We start from the raw sequence: 18,556 nt of genomic DNA, 5'->3' as shown, positions 1-18,556 counted from the left end.
AGGTTAAGTACCCCATTGTCAGGAATGTTTATTTTGCACTCTGCTTTTAAGATTTAATCATTTTTCTCAGATTCTTCCTTGATTCTCTTGGATCTTTCCTCCAGTTCAGGGGTTCCCAACTGGGAGTGATTTTGCCTGGGTTTTACTATCTCTGGGATTTGTTGCAGCCTCTCCTTTCTTCCTCTTCCATGCCTCCATTTTGTCAACTCCATCCACCTACTCATAGTTGGGTGGTTTCCATGAGCTCTCCATCTGAATGTTCTCAGGCAACATTTGGAGACCATTTTGATGATCATGTTGAAGTAATGTTACTATTGGCATCTCATGCATAAAGACCACAGCCAGCATCCTACAATGTACAGGAAAGCCCTCCGCAACAAAGAATTATCCAGTCCCAAATGTCAATAATCTTGCTCTAATTGGACCTTCTATGATGACAGGAACCATTCAGTCATTATCTGTAAACTTTCTTTACAGTAACTATTTTATGGTGACTATTAGTGTCTGTCTTTCTGTCTGTCCATCTGTTTAATATTCTTAACAGAATTTCTAATAAGGATGACAGCTTCTTATAATTCCTACCTAAAAGTTATGGCTTTGGTCCTATTCTTAATATTTATAACTTTTTTTGTTACAAGTGTTGAGGTTTCTTCCTAATGGGTTCCTTAAAGGTAAAAGTAGCAATCCTATCACATGTCACTTAAACAAGTATACTTCCTACCTAAAAGCAATTTGTTATAGAAATAATACCATATGCTGATAGGTTCTTACTGTTGTCCTTTAGACTCACTATACTTCCAAAGAAATCCCTCTTTTGTTGCCTCTGGGAGCCTATGGCCAGTCTTGCTGTAAGTAATCCCAGTGATGCAATAGCAAATATGTAGCAGGGCAAGAATTTCCTAATGTGTTAGTGGGTATACTGAATGCTGGTACTGCCCTTCCTCACTCTAAGCAGAAGAAAAGTGTCCTCATGCATTGTTGGGCAGGCTCAGGTGCTGAGGTGATTCTCCCTCAGCCCAAAGGGAGAGAGCCAGGTCTCTGAGCAAATCTTGTCCAGCAGATTTCATGTTCTGCATTGGCTGCATTGATCACTGAAGTTGCATGAAAACTAGAGCAGCAATGGGAAGCCATGTCCACTCACTTGAATTCACATTTGATCTTTATCCATCACTTGGCTTGTTGTTGGTTCCTGGTACACTGAGACAAATACAATCTCAAACCAAGTCTAGGCCCTCATTTGTTAGATTCTGGGTCCCAGGCCAGGTTTTGCATTCTGTCCTAGACCAGTTGCTCTGCATAGACCACTTGGAATGCACATCTAATCTCCAGAGCACAGCCAAAAAGGACATTCATATTTCTAGCACTTTTATTTAGCGATCCCAACTCCTTCATTTGTATGAGCCAATTTTATAAATTTTGCAGAACTAGTAGTTGGCACTCTACAGGGTCCTGGAATATTTTCTTAATGCCATCTGTTTAATACCAGAAACAAGATTCATTTCCCTCATTATTAAGTCTCAACTAATAGCATGAAGGCCATGGTGGAGATGCCTGTCGGGATTCATGAAGGGAAATTCCACCCTTGCATGTGTTATGTGTGCTGGTGTGGATGCTTTTGGAGAAGGATTTGAAATAATGTGACTTCTTTTCTCAGGATTACAATAAACAGCTTTAAATCCACCCCCCAACCCCACACACACACCGTATCCTTAAATTAGAGTTTCTTACCCACCTGTGCTTTGTTCATAATACTCAGCTACCAGAGAACTACAACAGGATATCCGCAGTGTTCTCCTTGAATCCAACTATCTTTTATTATTCTTGTGTGGAGTAGACTCTTATGAATAAGTTCTAACCTCTGAGTCCAAGGGTAAATCCTATATGATTGAAACTCGATTTCCCTAAAGACTAGTTACTTGTTCAATAATCTTATTTGCTAATTTTGTTTTCATCTTAAAGCATGCCTGTGATTGAACTAAAGAATTTTACTTTCATTTGAGAAAGAAGCAATGACTCATTGGCACTCAAAAGAAAGAGGAATAACCAAGAATTCTATAACTTTACCCCAGCCCTTAATTTCTGCCTCACACCACTTCCCTGCCCAAGTTCTCAGACACACAGAGACATTATGCATACTTTTAATTCTATATACCAATCTTGTTTTAACTTTCCGTAAACAGAATCATGTTGTATGTATTTATTTGTGCCTGACTTCTCTGACTGAGTCAAATAAAAGAGCTATTCATGTTGTTGTTGCGTGTAGCTGTAGTTCGTTTATTTTCATTGGGTGTAATATTCCAAGAAATAATTTATCCCAATGTATTTGTTGGCTCTATTGTAAGTGGACCTTTGCTTTGTTTCCAGTTTTTGTTTCCAGGTATTATGAATAAAGCTGCTATGGTAACAAAGTGGATAGTAACAAAGTGGAAGACAGTTATGAAAAGTGCAATAAGTCAGTCATAGAAGGACAAATACTGCCTGATTCCTCTTCTATGAGGCATCCATATGCAGAGTTACAGAGATAAACAATAGAATAGTGGTTACCAGGGGGTGTGGAGGAGGGGGACATAGGGATTAAGACCCACCACTGCTGACGTTAACTTGGATCACTTGGTTAAGGTAGTGTTTTCCTGGTGTCTTCAGAGTTCCATGTCTTTCTAGCTTCCGTTGTCTCCACTGAGAAGTCAAATGCTAGTCTTTTTGTAGCTCCTTTGAATGTGATGCTTCCTTTTTCCTTTATTTTGAGGGGTTTCCCTTTGGTTTTCAGCTTTACTTTAATGTATATATGTCTAATCTACAATATATTTAACTTGATTGGGTTTCTTAGTGCTTCTTAATCTATGATTTGATTTTTTATCAATTTCAAAAGTTCTCATTCACTATCTCATAGTTTCTTTACCTCATTCTCACTCCTTTTCTTCTGGGATTCTTCCCCCCTACTCCCGGCATTTGATAAAATCTTTTTTTTTCTAGCTTTACTGAGAAATAGTTTACATGAATCACTGTATAAATTTAAGGTGTACAGAATGATGTTTTGATTTACACATATTGTGAAGTGATTACCTCAATAGGTTTAATTAACAGCCATCATCTCATATTGACACAAGAAAAAGAAAAGAAAAATTTCTTCCTGTGATGAGAACTATTAGGATCTACTCTCGTAACAACTTTCCTGTATATCATGCAGCAGTGTTAGCTATAGTCACATCTCTACTGCTTAGTTATCTTGTAACTACAAGTTTATACCTTTGGACCACCTCCCTCCAGTCTCCCCTCTCCATAACCCGTACCTCTAGTAACCACAAACTCATCTCTTTTTTTATGAGTTTGGTGGATTTGTTTCTGTTTTTGTTTCTTTAGATTTCACATAAGTGAGCTCATACATCATACCGTATTTGTCTTTCTCTGTCTAGCTTATTTCCTTCAGCATAATGCTTTCAAGCTTCATCCATGCTGTCTCAAATGGTAGGATTTCCTCATTTTTAATATTCCTGAGTAATATTTCATTACTTTATTCATTCATCGACTACTGGACACACTTTTCCCATGTCTTGGCTATTGTTAATAACGCTGCTTTGAATATGGGGGTGCAGATATCTTTTTGAATTAGTGTTTTCATTTCCTTTAGATATAGTCCCAGAGTGGGAACCCTAGGTCATATGTTAGTTCTATTTTTAATTTCTTTAGAAACTTCCATGCTGTTTTCCATAGTGGTTGTACCAATTGACAGTCTTACTAATAGTATACAAGGATCCCTTTGTTCCAATGCTTGTTATCTTTTTGATTACAAATAGGAGACATTTTCCTCTCACAGCTCCAAACAGATCAGCTTCCTTGGATTGGTGCAAGAAGATATTTTATTTCTCATTTCACTGAGAAATAAGTCACCTATGATGCTATCTTGATCTCAGTTGCAGCTCCCCATCTTCTGCCAGTTTGTTTATAATGAGCATTAAAAACCTATTCCCAAGAAATTACAACTTAAATCAAGATCCAACTTGGAGTTACAGCTCACAAGCTTACTTTTGACAATATTGAACTTCACCAGAGCCTTGTGCTTGTGAAAAATAGGTAATTGGTAAAGAAATCCCCTCCCATTTGTTTCCTGAGAAATGGCTAATCCACAGAGGATGCCCAGCTCTCCCTCATTTCAAGATTAGACCTAGTCTAAAAGGTGGAGACCGTTTCTCAGTGACTCAGATAAGCCCCATCTTCATCCTTTCTTATCATTCTCATAAGACCCTGGATGACTCCTTTGTTAATCCGTATCTTCCCAAGCCCTCTTTATTTTCTTTGAGGTGATTCTCATTAGTGAACATTCCAACAATTACAATAGCCTGATTAAGATCATCTCCTTAACTGCCAGGTGCATTTTATCTTTGAGAGTTTGGTACTGTGACTCAGATGAGATTGATCCTCACCTTTAGATCCCTGCTTACTCCATCCCTGTAAATGGGTCTTCTCGGAGACCTTGGCATTCTGTTCCTGACTGGTGGTCTGGGCTCTCCTGGTGTCTCTGATATCATAGTAAGGATTTGATTTTTATTTAGAGTACTCACTTGATTTCATGGTCGGACCACTTGGTGATTTCTGTAAATGGATTAATGGTTCATAGAGATCTTGTTTCTTTTATGTGAAAGACAATAAAAAATCTAATTTGTTAATCTCTTTTGTTTGCTTGTCCATTTGTCTATTTTGACCTCCAGTCAATTAAAAATTCATATCCACAAGGAAAAGAAGAGTTTGTTTATATAAAATCATGAACTTTGTCTATGTTTGTTCTTGATCCAGGACTGAAATTTTGTAATGAAAGCATATGCACTTCACCTGTGTATGTCTGTATGTCTATATATGAAATTCAGTCATGTCTTTACCTTTCATTGTGTGATTGTATAATATTTTTCTATCACTGGATGGTATTAATAAATGAATTAAATCTCTTTACAGAGTTTTATTCTGATAGACTTAAAGACAAATAAATTGTATAAATTGAATATGCCCAAAATTACCATAAGTTAAGAAAATCGAACTTCCAACACTTTTAATGTGCTAAAAAATTCTTATAGAAATCAACGCAAATGTTTTAAGAAATCAAGATTACATAACTTTGGAAAATATTTCCTAATAAACTACTTTAATGACTTGGTTTAATAAAAAAACTACTGATTTATCAGTATATATTATACATCTATATTTTATTCTACTTGGGTATGTTTTCCCTAAACTTTTACAAGTTTACTGGTCAGATAAGGTAACATAACTTCTTTTTAGTGCTTAAGATGATGCAACATGTGTATTTGTGCTTAATCAAATGGAATCATTATTCTGACAAATTTTATTTCCTTTTGTAATTTTTTAAATTTAAATTTCAGTTAGTTAACATACAATGCAATATTGGTTTCAGGTGTAGAATTCAGTGATTCATCACTTATGTACAATACCTAGTGCTCCTCACAAGTGCCCTCCTTAACACACAACACCCATCTAGCCCATCTCCCACACACCTCCCTCTGTCAACCCATAGTTTGTTCTCCATTATTGAAAGTCTCTTATGATTTGTTTCCCTCTCTTCTCTTTTCCTCCCACTTCCCATATGTTCATCTGTTTTGTTTCTTCAATTCCACATATGAGTGAAATCATAAGGTATTTGTCTTCTCTGATTGACTTATTTTGCTTAGCATAATATATTCTAGCTCCATCCGTGTCATTGCAAATAGGAAGATTTCATTCTTTTTGATGGCTGAATAATATTCCATTGTATGTGTATGCCACATCTTCTTTATCCATTCAACAGTCAGTGGACATAATAGCCATAGTTTGGCTACTGTTGATAATACTGGTATAAACATTGGGGTGCATTTTACCCCTCCCAATCTGTATTTTTGTATCCTTTGGGCAAATACCTAATAGTGCAATTGCTGGATCATAGGGAAGTTTTCTTTTAGTGTCTTGAGGAACCTCCATACAGTTCTCCAGAGTGGCTACAGCAGTTTTCATTCCCACCAACAATGCAAGAGTGTTCCCACTCTTGTGCAAGATGTGTTCTCCACATCCTCACCAGCATCTTTTGTTTCTTGTGTTGTTAATTTTAGCCATTATGACAGGTGTGAGGTGGTATCTCATCATGGTTTTGATATGTTTTTCCCTGATGATGAGTGTTGTGGACCATTTTTTCATGTGTTTGCTATCTACCCATCTGGATGTCTTGTTTAGAAACATGTCTATTCAGGTCTTCTGCTCATTTCTTTACTGTGTTATTTGTTTTTTGGGTTTTGAGTTTGATAAGTTCTTTACAGATTTTGGATACTAACCCTTTATTAGATATGTTGTTTGCAAATATTCTGTAGGCTACTTTTTAGTTTTGTTGATTGCTTCCTTCCCTATGTGGAAGATTTTATCTTGATGAAGTCCCTTCACATTTGCTTTTGTTTCCCTTGCCTTTGGCAACATGTCTAGTAAAAGGTTGTTCCGGCTGGTCAAAGAATTTGCTGCCTCTGTTCTGTGGTTTCCTGTCTCACATTTAGATCTTTCATCCATTTTGAATTTATTTTGGTATGGTGAAAGCAGGTGGTCCAGTTTCATTCTTTTGCATGTTGCTGTCCAGTTTTCCTAACACCATTTGTTGAAGAAACTGTCTTTTTTCCATTGCATATTCCTTCTTGCTTTGTTGAAGATTATTTGACCATACAGTTGTGGTGATAAATTTTCTTTCAATATTAATTATGTTTTATAGCCTGTAGCTTGAAGATAAGTTCCAAAGTCTTTAGGTAACTTAAAGTCTTAGACTGAAACTAAATTGAATTAATTTATCAATATTCTTTACATAGTTGGATCATTTCTAAACAAGATGGAATATTTACTTAAATATATATTAATTCCTAAGCATACTTTTGAGCTTATACTTTCTGATTCTTGTTTTTGTATGGTTCAGAGAGGACATATATACTTGAATTTGTTAACAAAAGTGTTTATTTTTGCCATCCTGAGAAGTTGTTCTACAAGGGATGTGCATAGAAAGCAGTAGGAGGTTCATGGAAAGAGAACTTTGTTATGGTCAAAGCTAAAATTTGATAATTATTTGTAATAATTTTTATTATTTTTTTTACATTTTATTTATTTTTGACAGAGAGAGAGGGAGACAGAGCACAAGTGGGGGAGGGTCAGAGAGAGAGGGAGACACAGAATTCTAAGCAGGTTCCAGGCTCTGAGCTGTCAGCACAGAGCCTGACGCAGGGCTCAAACTCACAAACCATGAGATCATGACCTGAGCCGAAGTCAGATGCTTAACTGACTAAGCCACCCAGGCGCCCCAGTTTATTTTTAATATTTAAAAAAAAAACGATAATAGCAAGTATTACACTGATGCACTAATGGAGTTTGGTTTTCTTTCTCTTCAAGTGACCTTTTCCCTGGAGTGTTGGTCTATTCTTACTGAAAGGTTATAAAAGATTATATTCTTATTTTCTATAAAATCTGCCTAAAAAGCAAAGATTCTGTGTCTGACTAGGATCACTTCTATGGTCTGTATTGATTTTTTTATGTTCTTGATTATTTAAGAAAGCAAAAATTTTCCATGGTGAAAAAACTAAAATTCTTTATAATCATATTACCTACTGGGTTTACTTTTAAAATATTTGATTGTCACTTAATTTAATAGGTAGCTAAGTATTGTTTCTCAATCATACAGGGTTCTTTTTTTTTTACTTTAATTTTTTAAATTTTATTATGAGAAGACCCATGATCCTATCTTCATCAAGCTCAAATAAGCTGACAATCTTGATATTTTGCCTTTACAAAATTGATTCTAACTAATGTCTTTTGGACCTAAAACTGTCTCTGATAGTTTCCAGAAGCTTCCAGAATCACAAAGGATTTGTGCTTCCACCTTATATAGAGAGAGATGCCAGAAATAATTAGGCTTATTTGGTAAGTTATTATTGATGAGTTTCATGGGAAAAGTTGCCAAATCAGAAGAGATGTTTAGCCCTCCCAAGGTCAAATTTATATGGGAAAAAATGTTGTTAGTATGAATATTTCAGAAATTGTATGCTGTGTGGTAATTTCCTAGATATTTGTCCATCAGTGATGTGCCATCACTGTGCATGATGTTTCCCTTCATCAGAGCCCTAGTGCTGTGTTATCTGATAACAGACAACAACAATGTAATGAGTCATCATTTTAGTTGTCTTTTAAGATGTTAACTTGATTTCAATTTATTTCATTAATTTGAATATAGCATCTTCCAGGCTAGTGGTTTTCAACTGGAGTTCACAAACTTATTTAATATACAGATGTTTAGGATTCAGTCTAGACTTAGAGAATCTCTTCACTTGACATCCTTGGTATATTCACTTGATATATTCCTTGTGTATTATTTCTCAGGATTATTATATGTTATCTCTGAACCTGTTTTTCTCTATAAAAGATTATATTCATCCATTTTAATAAATTAGATGCAATATTCACTCTTCTGTAGAAATAAGGTTAATCATTATGCGTTGATATATTTTGTCCAAACTTTTTATTGATTTTATTATCTTATTTTGCATGCCACAGAAACAACCAATTTTCCTTGCCAGATGCATTATTCTTGAACAACACTCATCAGATCTTTTACTTTTGAAAATTGTCAGTAATAAGCACAGCTGTTTTACATCTTTTGTCATCTATGGGCAGTCTTTTGTTTTATTCTGATGCTTCCCTGAAAGCACTTGCAATCAGCTACAGGCCAGAGGGCTTTGTCTTCAACAAAGAAAGACTTGCTTAGAGCTAAATGGAAAACGACTATGCCAGAAGATACTTCTGAGTCCAGGATTCTGGTGATAGCCTATCACTTAAACAACTTTGGGACCATACCAGTGGACTAAGTCAGGATTTCCAGAACTTTAGTCAAGAAGCAAGTGGGTTCACAAGACTGCTAACCCAAGAATAAGCAGAACAAGAATCAATTCATGTCAGTGAAGTGATAAAGGATGACTATGGGTTTTGTTCGGAATATTGTTGATGTTTTAATGTTTTATTTTCTGGATATATAAGTAATCCTTTAATCTTTTCTCTTTATGTATAATTTATAACAATTCAGTAGACTAAACTTCTATAAACTGAAAGAAATACTTGTAAATGTTATCTTTTTCTCCCTCATTGATACCTCCAGGATTTGGAAGTTTTCATTCAGTATTTTTTTTCATGGCCAATATACTTATTTGCATAAGTTCTGCAGAAGTCTGATCTCCTTGTTAGCAGGTATTGGAAATATTGGTTTTGCCACCAACGACTTGCTTGAAATATCATAGTTAAGAACCATTCTCATTTAATTAGATATGACCAGTTACTTAGGAACTGAAGTTGACACTATGGAGTCAGTACTTATAAAGCCCCCCTTGGAAAAACTAGACTGGTACCTGACTCACAAAATTTCCTGAGTTATGGATGAATAAGGAAGGCCATTTCCTCAAAAGCTCAGGAATCTTAGGACATGTGGGGGACTTGAAGAGAGAGGTATATACCCCAATTTATAGGTACCAATGGTGAAATCTGATGATTAAGTTCATGACTTGACTTCATAATCTCAAAAGGCATTTAAAATTCCAATTTGAAATTCCTTTATGAACATTTCCAGCAAAACCAGCTTAAGACGGTCTATATGCTGCACCTATGTAAATAGTGAAGCCAAACAAAATGAAGCTAGTCTCATTTTGTGACCAAGAATAATCTTTCTTTGACATTATTTTTGATCAAAGGAGGGGAAGCTATGAAGAGAAATTTTGTATTTCAACAGAAAGTTTTCATTAACAGCATTATTTATAGCACAATCTTTCAAGTTGTCAAATTCTAACTGTTCACTCTGAGTATTTTTTGCAACCTTTTTGAAATTATGGTAACTAATGGATGGATGTGTACATTCTGTCATCTTGTCCAATAAAAATTTATGCCACTTTCCCCACCATGGGAAAACAAATTTTGGCATCTATGTGTAAATTAGACTCCATGCACATTGCTCAAATTGTTAATCCTTACCAAATTTTCAATTCTTCCCATTTCCTTCAATAGCTGATCACAGTCCTCCAAGATAACGTCTAATTTCTTTTCCTCCTGCTTGACCCTATGTCATGGAGGACAAAGACTAAAACATGACTCAGATCCTTCTTGAGACTGTAGATTATCTTGAAGCTTGCCCTTTTCCCCAGGATCTGAAGAGTCCCTATGAACTGATGCCTGAGAATGGATTATAAACTTCACTCTCACAGCAGGCCTTACATTGGCTGGATGTCCCTTTGAGCAAGCAACTGGCTTAGCCACAAAGGAAGTCCAGTAAAATGCTTGGGGCTTGCAAGCCCTCATGTAAGAGGTAGCCAACATTGTGGACATGGTCAGTGAGAACATGGACTTTTAGCTCAAGAGAGTCAAGAAACTCTGTGATATATATCGCATAAATGAAAGATTTTTCTCCACTGACTTCTTGGAATCCGCTGTACCAGTTACTCTCAGGGTTAAACTCCTAGCTCTTACTTTGAAACAACCTTTTATGATAATATTTCTCCTTTCCATTGTGGACATCCTTCTTTTAAGATGCCTGATCAGCAGGACTCTAAAACAACTGACCTTTGCCACAACCTCTAAACAGCTAATTCAACTGATTTGCAGGCACAATGCCAACAGCCAGAGACTATTTGTTAGACCCTACTTCCCGCAATCAGAAGGTTTCTGATTACTTCTGAGTTGTTTGGAAAGGGAGTGCTGACAAGGTTGAAATTTGCCCAGCTCTGAGCTTCCAGAAAATAATTACAGTTAAGAAATCCTCCCAATACTTTTATGTTCTGAGAGAAAAGTCAACCCTAACCAGCTAACCACAAAAGACTAGCAGCAGGTTCTGGCATATTTCAAGATAAAACCCACCTCCACCTTTCATCAATGATTCAGATTAGAGCAGATTCCACCTTCTCATGACCCCCATAAGACAGGAATAACTCTTTGTTTATGAGCTCTATAAATCCCTGATGTCTTTCCTTTCCTTTCCTTTCCTTTCCTTTCCTTTCCTTTCCTTCTTCCCTTTCCTTTCCTTTCCCTTCCTTTTTTTTTCCCCAGGATGCTTCCCATAAATGAACCTTATTCCTATCACAATAGCCTGAATAAAATTCTCTTCTTAATTGTCTGATACATTTTGTTTTAGATACCCATCTTATTTTAAGTTTTGTCTTTGTTTCTGAGTGTTGGAAAGTACACTTTCTTTTTATCAAGTTCAGGCAGATATTAAAAATGTTATAAATTTATATAACATTTTTATACGCTTTTAGCGGGAAAGAGGCCCTCAATAACCCAGTCTTTCTTGTGATAGGAAACTGATGCCACCTCTATTCTCTTTTCAGTCTTTTGTTGGTGGATATATTTTGTGCCCAGTTCCATTAGAGCTTTGCCTTTTGATTCACAAAAACTTATCTTTCCCTTTAAAATATAAAGAACCAAGCTTTGGCTTTCATAATTATTGCCTCTGAAGTAGGCATCAAGAACCTCTCTTGGAACTCAAAATCTGAGTACCAACTCTCTTTGCATTTCTGTTACAATTATATCAATTTCCCCCCAAAGTAATGGATGCCTCTGGTGAATAAAGGGAAGATTTTGTATGAGGGAATGTAAAGGAAAAACACCTTGATTCATTTCAAGAAGTTATCTCAATATAGTTTCAATCATTCATACCTACCATCCAGCAGAATATGCTCCCTAAAAATGTGGTATTTGGCTTCCCATTGTGTGCGTGTAGCCACAGATCAGGGCTCCCTTTCATACACACTTTTCCACAAGTCCTGAATCTCTTGAACTGACCCACACTTCAGGCTGTGTCTCCTAGGAGTTGGTTAACTTTGCTATTTCTGTACTCTTTGCCTTGTTTGATTCACTGTGTTGCCCCTGTGTTACAATTTTGATTTCTCTCTTATGTTATCCGTCTTTAGACAATACAAATAAGATCAGTCTTTGTTGGCCCACCCCTAGCACAAACAAATCCAAATATTTCCACCGAATTCACCTAATAGTATACCTGGATTAAATAAACAAAAATGTTTAATAGATCCTTTCCAGGGAAAAGATTTTGAATGGCAGAAGGGAAGTGAGATCTAAGGTTAAGAAAGTTGTCTAAATGCACATGTGTCCAGTCTCTCCAGCTCTGGAAACTTTATATGTGTATGTATATGTCTGTGTATACACACATATACAAAATTTTCCAGGCCAAGTAGCAAAAAAAAAAAAAAAAAAAAAAAAAAAAATTGGCGTTTAGCTTTTCTTTAAAAAAACAAATTTTAAGTACACTAACATTTTGCTTACAGGAAATAGACACTGATGAGTCATTTAACATTTCACATAATTTTTTTTGAATCTTACAGCAATCATATAAAGTAAGCAAAAAAACCATAATCAGGGCTAGTTTAAAATCTTTCGGATCACTACACTCTCCATGATTCAGGTACTTATCAGTTCCTCATCCTCATGTAGCCTTCGATGTGAAAGCATTTCTAAATATAGGCTAGGTATAAGAGAGTCTAACAAGTTCTGAATTGTCTTGTAAGTGCGACAATTTTCTTGATAAAATCAAATATTTAAATTTTCATCTCTCTCTCTCTCTCTTTGGCGTTTGGTAGCCTGTGAAGACATCTTTCCTTTGCTGTTATCTCAAGTACACGCGGTATTTGAGTCTGTGCGTGGCACAGAGCCGGCAGTGGGCATAATTACTGCCATTTTAGAGACTATCAGAGACCATGAGAGACCCAAGCCCTAAGCAGACTTGCCCACCTGGCAAGAGGTAAAGTGGAAGCAGATGGGGCTTCCACTTTTCCTGCCCAGAACACTCAAAGCCTGTTCTGCAAATGACAGTAGACAAAGTAGTTGTTCCTGGTCCAGGGTATGTAAGTGTAGAAGTTGAGAGGAAGTGCTCAGAAATGTTTATACCAGTTTGACTTTGCTCTGATACCCAAGCATATGGGTACGTCTCAATAAAGAGGATATTGATCAGCTGTCCTACTCAGAGGGGAGTCACACAGGTGCAAGCTATTTCTGGCCGTGCACAGTCATTTCATTTCTTCAGGTATTGTTCCATGATGGACTGGGGGTTCCATGATGGACTGGGGGGAGGAAGGGGTTTGTCCCATAAAATTCAGGATGCCCAGTTAAATTTGCATGGCAGACTACAATGAATAACATTTTAATATCATTCTATGTCCCAAGAATTTTTAGAGCCGTATTTCTCCTAAAAATTATCTCAGGTTTATCTAAAATTCAAGTTTATTTGAGTGTCCTTCATTTTTATTTGCTAAATCTGGAAACCCTTAATGGGGGTATTTGACAACTGTCCTCCATCACAGCTAATGTGAGAAGCATTGCTTTGCTCTCCTTAGGAGCTCGGGGCCCAGAATGACTCCACCTCATTGTGGGTGTAGGCTGAGACTAGATCCTTGGTATCTTCCTCTGCTGCACTCACTTGTTCTATCACCCTGTGGATTAAACCCATCCGTGCTCTCTTTTGCTAATCCCCTTAGCTGTTTTTCAAATCTAGATATTCACAGTGATACTCTCTTTTTCTTGGCTTTCAGTCGCTTTAGGAAAATAGATGTTTCTGAGTAAAATTTTTGGACTGTTTTGAGGATTAATAAGTTAATGCCTGACAGCACTTTAAGAGATGCAAAAGTGCTTTCTCCACAGTTCACTAAACAATAAAATTGTTTCTGGTGTGCCTTATTGTTATTGTCACCTAAGCTGTTTTGCTGTGTTTTCCATCATTATTCAAATCCACCTTGGAAATTCTCTACTTAAAGATTTATGAAAAAATACCCACTGTACCTTGTCCAGCAATTTGTGTACAGGCAAAATGAGCATGTTTTGCTTAAAAAGGATATTTAAGCAGCTCAAAAGGACGAGTTACCTCAATTTCCTCATTTACAGAATTGGGTTGTTCAGCGAGGTGGTCCCTGGGGTTCTTTGGCCGCTTGAATGTTCTGATTTAAAAAGCCACCAGAGAAAACCAAACCTGTGTAGAAAGGAAGGGCAGTGGATTGCCTACTTCCTTACTGAAGGGAGAAGATGCACAGGCTGATAAATGCCCATGAACATCAGCTGGCAGAGATGCTTCCCTCTCTACTTCGTCTCTAAATCAGCTTCTCAATATAAAGCTCTCCCAGGTTATGGACTGCATCAAGCTGCATTACTGGAAGTATTGGACTGGGAATCAGGAGGACAGAATTTGAACCTTGGCTTTGCCACTTACCAACCATATGATGAGGGAGCAATTCCTACATCAAATGATCCCAAGTACTTCTGCCCTCTACAAGAATGGCACAATCCACGTCAAGATGGATAAATTCTATTGAGGAAAACATCTTGAAGATCTCAATAGGCCTTTTTGGTTATAAAAGGAGGGGGTGGCTGGTGCTAGTTTGAGGGTTGCCTCAAAAAGAATTGCATGCTCTTCAAGATGGAAGACAGGAATGCTAGATTTGTTTGCCAGAGAAAGAAGGAAACTGGAGAGCAAAATTTATAAGCGTTCCTGGAGCCCATGCTGGTACAGAGCTGAGTCAGCTGATGTGTGAGGGGTGATGGCTCTACAGGAGCAAGTCCTGGTGTGGCCACCACTCAGCTGCAGCCAGTCATCACCATGCTTAGGTGGGACATCAGCAACCTCAGGTCTCCCAGTCTTCCAGGGAAAGTCAGAAATCTGAAAAAAAGCTCCTCCTTTTAAAATGTTGGAAACTAATTAAAATTTTATGTTATTTCTGTCATGGCCAAACAAAACGTGCCCATGGACTGCATTCGGGCCATGAATTGCCTGTCATTTTCGAATATCTTGCCTTGGGAGAGAAAGGGTCTCAATAGAAGAATAAAAAATAATTTTGGTTAAGTCAATCCTTTCCTAAGTGTTTGTCATAAAGATCTTAGGTTGCTTCCAACTTTCAGTAGAATTCGATACATACAATAGCTTGAATTTGTGACCTTTTTAGAGAATGAAGGAAGAAAGGTGTTGCTTACATGGGACAAAGTGGTATAAAAGGGAACAGCGATTGCAGGAGTGATGTAAGATTAATAATTGAGAGTTCAAGGGAAGAAATTCAAAGACATGAAGAAGAGAAAGCCTCCCAAGGACACGGACAGAAACGTAAACCCCTCCTGAGAAGAAGAATATTGGTGTGATGTCCTAGGCTTTCAGAATAAATGGAATGGGGGTACTTGTAGTTTAATGTGAAAAGAAAGAGTGATACCAGAAAGCTGGAGAACTTGTACATATCCAGCGGCAGACCCTTCATTTACCAAAGGAATAAAATGATATAAAACCTCTCAAAGAGTAATGTCATGCACACAAATATATCTGCTGCTGGAATGTTCTGAGGGTGTGGGAGACTAGAAATGAAAGGCCATAAGGTTTGCTTCTGAGAAGCACTGGGGCAGGTAGAAGGAGCTTTGGTGGCACTCCCGCTCCAAAGTTGGCTGCCTGAGGGAAAAGGGAGAAGCACTGTGACTAACAAGGCTGCAGGGCAGTTCCAGAACCGCATGTCCACAGAAGCTCAGAACAGCTAGGGAAAACCTATAGTGATCAGGGCAGAGGCTTGAAGAACCTGGACAGGAGAAATGAGGAAGAGTTACAGAGACGGGTGAAAAGTCAGGATCTCCAGGGTTTCAAGGCAAATCATTGTCTTTTTGACTGAGAGGTATGTATGCAGAGTTAATCATGTATTCATGACATTCTGGAGAGGTGAGGCTGTGACCTGAATGACTGTAATGAGAATTCATTTCCCTTTCCTTGGGGATTGTTTCAGGTATTCTGCGACTCAGCAGCTGGTTCCTCTCTTTGTTCTCTTTCCTTTTGTGTAGAACCTGGGGCATAACATTATTGACACTCCCAAAGCCAACATGGATTTTTCTTTCTCGTGTGATATGCATTTCAGCCTAATCAAGCCAGAGTATGTTCATGGCTAACAAATTCAGAGAAAGCAGCATTCCTGTTCCCTGTGCAAGTGTCAGGGGTCGAGATGGTTTATGGAAGTGCTGTGTTGCTCAGCACATTTGTACAGAAGGAGATAAATTTTTCTGCCGCAGTGCCTCACTGCCAGAGAAGAGACTATTGGCCATATCATCTTGCTGGTCATCATGTAATTAGCATGCCCTGAATGGAGGCTGTGTGCTCTGCACCATTCTAGGAAGCTGGAAGAGTGCCCTGCCTGGTCAGAGCCATTTAACTGGACAGACACCAGGAAGAACAAGGGATTGGGATCATTGGAAAGCTAGTACTTTATTGCTAAGATTTATGGAGCACCACACTGAGCGCTTGACATGAATTATCTTATTTTTAATTCCCCATATCTCAGTGAGATAGAAATGGTTGCCATCGTCATTTTATGGATGAGGAAACTAAGGTTTGTAGAGATTAGGTAAAATGCCCAAGGCCACACAGCTAGTCAGTGACAGAGCTAGGACTTGAATGCAGGTCTTTCTGACCCAAAGCCCAGGTGCTTAAGTCCCTGGAAATGCCATGGGGGTGACCACTGACCTGTACATGGCTAAGGTTATCGGATTCAAGTCTCTGTGGAAGCAGAGATGCCAAACCCACAAGGCACCACTCTGAGGACAAAGGCTGCTCTCTTAATTGATCAATAGGCCATTAAAATCAACTTCATGAAGCTAGAGCTGGGCCATGACCAAATGACCCAAACCCCCGTGGGTCATTTCTTCATAACTCCTTGCAACCACATGCAGACTGTTAGGATTGGTGTCCACACTGCCTGGAGAGCCAGTCTTGGACTTCTACATGAGCACTGAGATGAACTAGAGCTAGATTATGCCCTCTTCCTAATTTCTGTGTTCCCCACACTGTCTGTGTTACCACCTCTATCTACCCTCTAACCTCTCCGGCCCACATGCTGGGCTGGACTAAGCATACTATGTTAAGAAAAAGGACCTAGAGACATAGGCATTTGGAGAAAAATTCATCTGGTGTAGGTGCCAGTCAGAATTTCTTCCTAAATATTTATCTCTTCTGTTTTTTGTATTTTTAAATTACTATTATTAAATTTTGTTTTTACCAAAGAAATCCATGCATCCATTTGAAACAAAAATGAAATAATACTGACATAATCTTGATGGAGAATGCTATCTTCTACCCCATAGCTGCATACTCCCAAAAGGCACCATCTTACTCTTTTTAGTGATTTTTTCTAGTTGTCACCTTTATTTTTGTAAATATGCTGACATTGCATATCTCTTAATTTCTCTATTTTAAACATTAACTCCTGACTTTCTATTAGCATAGATGAGTTTGGTACCCTCTACCTCCTCCCAACCCTATCTTCTTAAGGTAGTTTTATCACTGATTATGGTTAAAAAGTAATCATTATTGGGCACCTGGGTGGCTCGGTTGGCAAAGTGTCTTTCTTCGGCTCAAGTCATGATCTTGTGGCCCATGGGTTCAAGCCCCACATCAGACTCTGTGCTGACAGCTCAGAACCTGGAGCCTGCTTCAGATTCTGTGTCTCCTCTCTCTGTCCCTCCCCCATTAGTACTCTCTCTCTCTCTCAAAAGTAAATAAACATTTAAAACAATAATAATCATTATGACTATTTAAATTTTGATCCATACATTAAAAAAAAAAAAAAAGCTTTCAAACATTGTGCTGATCTGACAGTATTCCATTCTAATGAGCCCCAACTCCCTTATTTCCTGCAGACCATCTTCCAGAGCTCTCCTTCCTCCCCCAGCATGGAGCTGCTGGTGCACAAGGCTCGCTACACCACTGTTATCCTTGGACTTTCCTCTGTTCATCTCCTGATTCTTAAGTCTTGCTTATCCTTCTTTCTCAGTGTTCACCCTTGTTGGTGGTAGACCATCATGCAGTTTCTTAATGCCATCTCAAGAGGAGCATGTAGTCAGACTTTCAAATTTAAGCAAAATACCTCCAGTGACAGGGAACTCACTCTCTGTCACAGAGACATTCTGTTTATTCCACCTAAACACTAAAATGTTATTCATTCATTCATAATACCAAGGCAGTTTAAATCACCAATTGCCCAGAAATCTGTTCCTATGTGTCCTCAAGTTTTCTAGCTTTCATTGTCAACTTTACACATAATATCCAAATGAAAAGGCTGCAGTTCCCATCTGGCATAATGTGGCGAGCCCCTTATGGTCCTTGGCTGCCAATATCCTCGAAGTTAGACTCTGTCTCAGCCTTACACTATCTCAGCTCTGGATAATGAACCTCGGCTCCTCACAGGCTATTCTGATTCCTCACCTGGAGCCAACTGGGGGTCAACAGGTTGGTGTGCGAATAACCTTCCCCCTGTGGATTGGTGGAGTTGCAATTAATCTCAACACATGAAGTTCAGTAGCTCTCTAAAGTGGAAATCTCCCCACTGCTGAAAAATTCCCATGCCTCCTTCTGTTCTAGTCTCTTGGGAATGTGGGTTTTCTTCATTCCCTCCAAAGCACTGGGGCCTAAAATGAAGGACTATCCTCTATCCAGATCAGTTGTTGTGCATCTCTACTTTCACCTTACTCCTAAACCCCAATTCCTATCATCTCCCCT

The 18,556-nt window shown here is 38.1% G+C and overlaps 2 long non-coding RNA genes across 3 annotated transcripts in view; both read left to right on the top strand.

Moving 5' to 3' along the window:
- LOC109491709 overlaps positions 1–18,556 on the top strand; it is a 104,555-nt gene that overhangs the window by 33,301 nt on the left and 52,698 nt on the right. The gene's annotated exons all lie outside the window — the stretch shown is intronic.
- LOC123379985 lies at positions 7,271–12,230 on the top strand. The gene is made up of 2 exons (XR_006585162.1): positions 7,271–7,926; positions 8,557–12,230. It is a non-coding gene; the product is annotated as an uncharacterized LOC123379985 (long non-coding RNA).

This window comes from Felis catus, chromosome C2 (assembly GCF_018350175.1).
Source record: "Felis catus isolate Fca126 chromosome C2, F.catus_Fca126_mat1.0, whole genome shotgun sequence".
In the NCBI taxonomy this organism is placed as follows: Eukaryota; Metazoa; Chordata; class Mammalia; order Carnivora; family Felidae; genus Felis; species Felis catus.
This window is presented reverse-complemented; position numbering and strand designations above follow the sequence as displayed.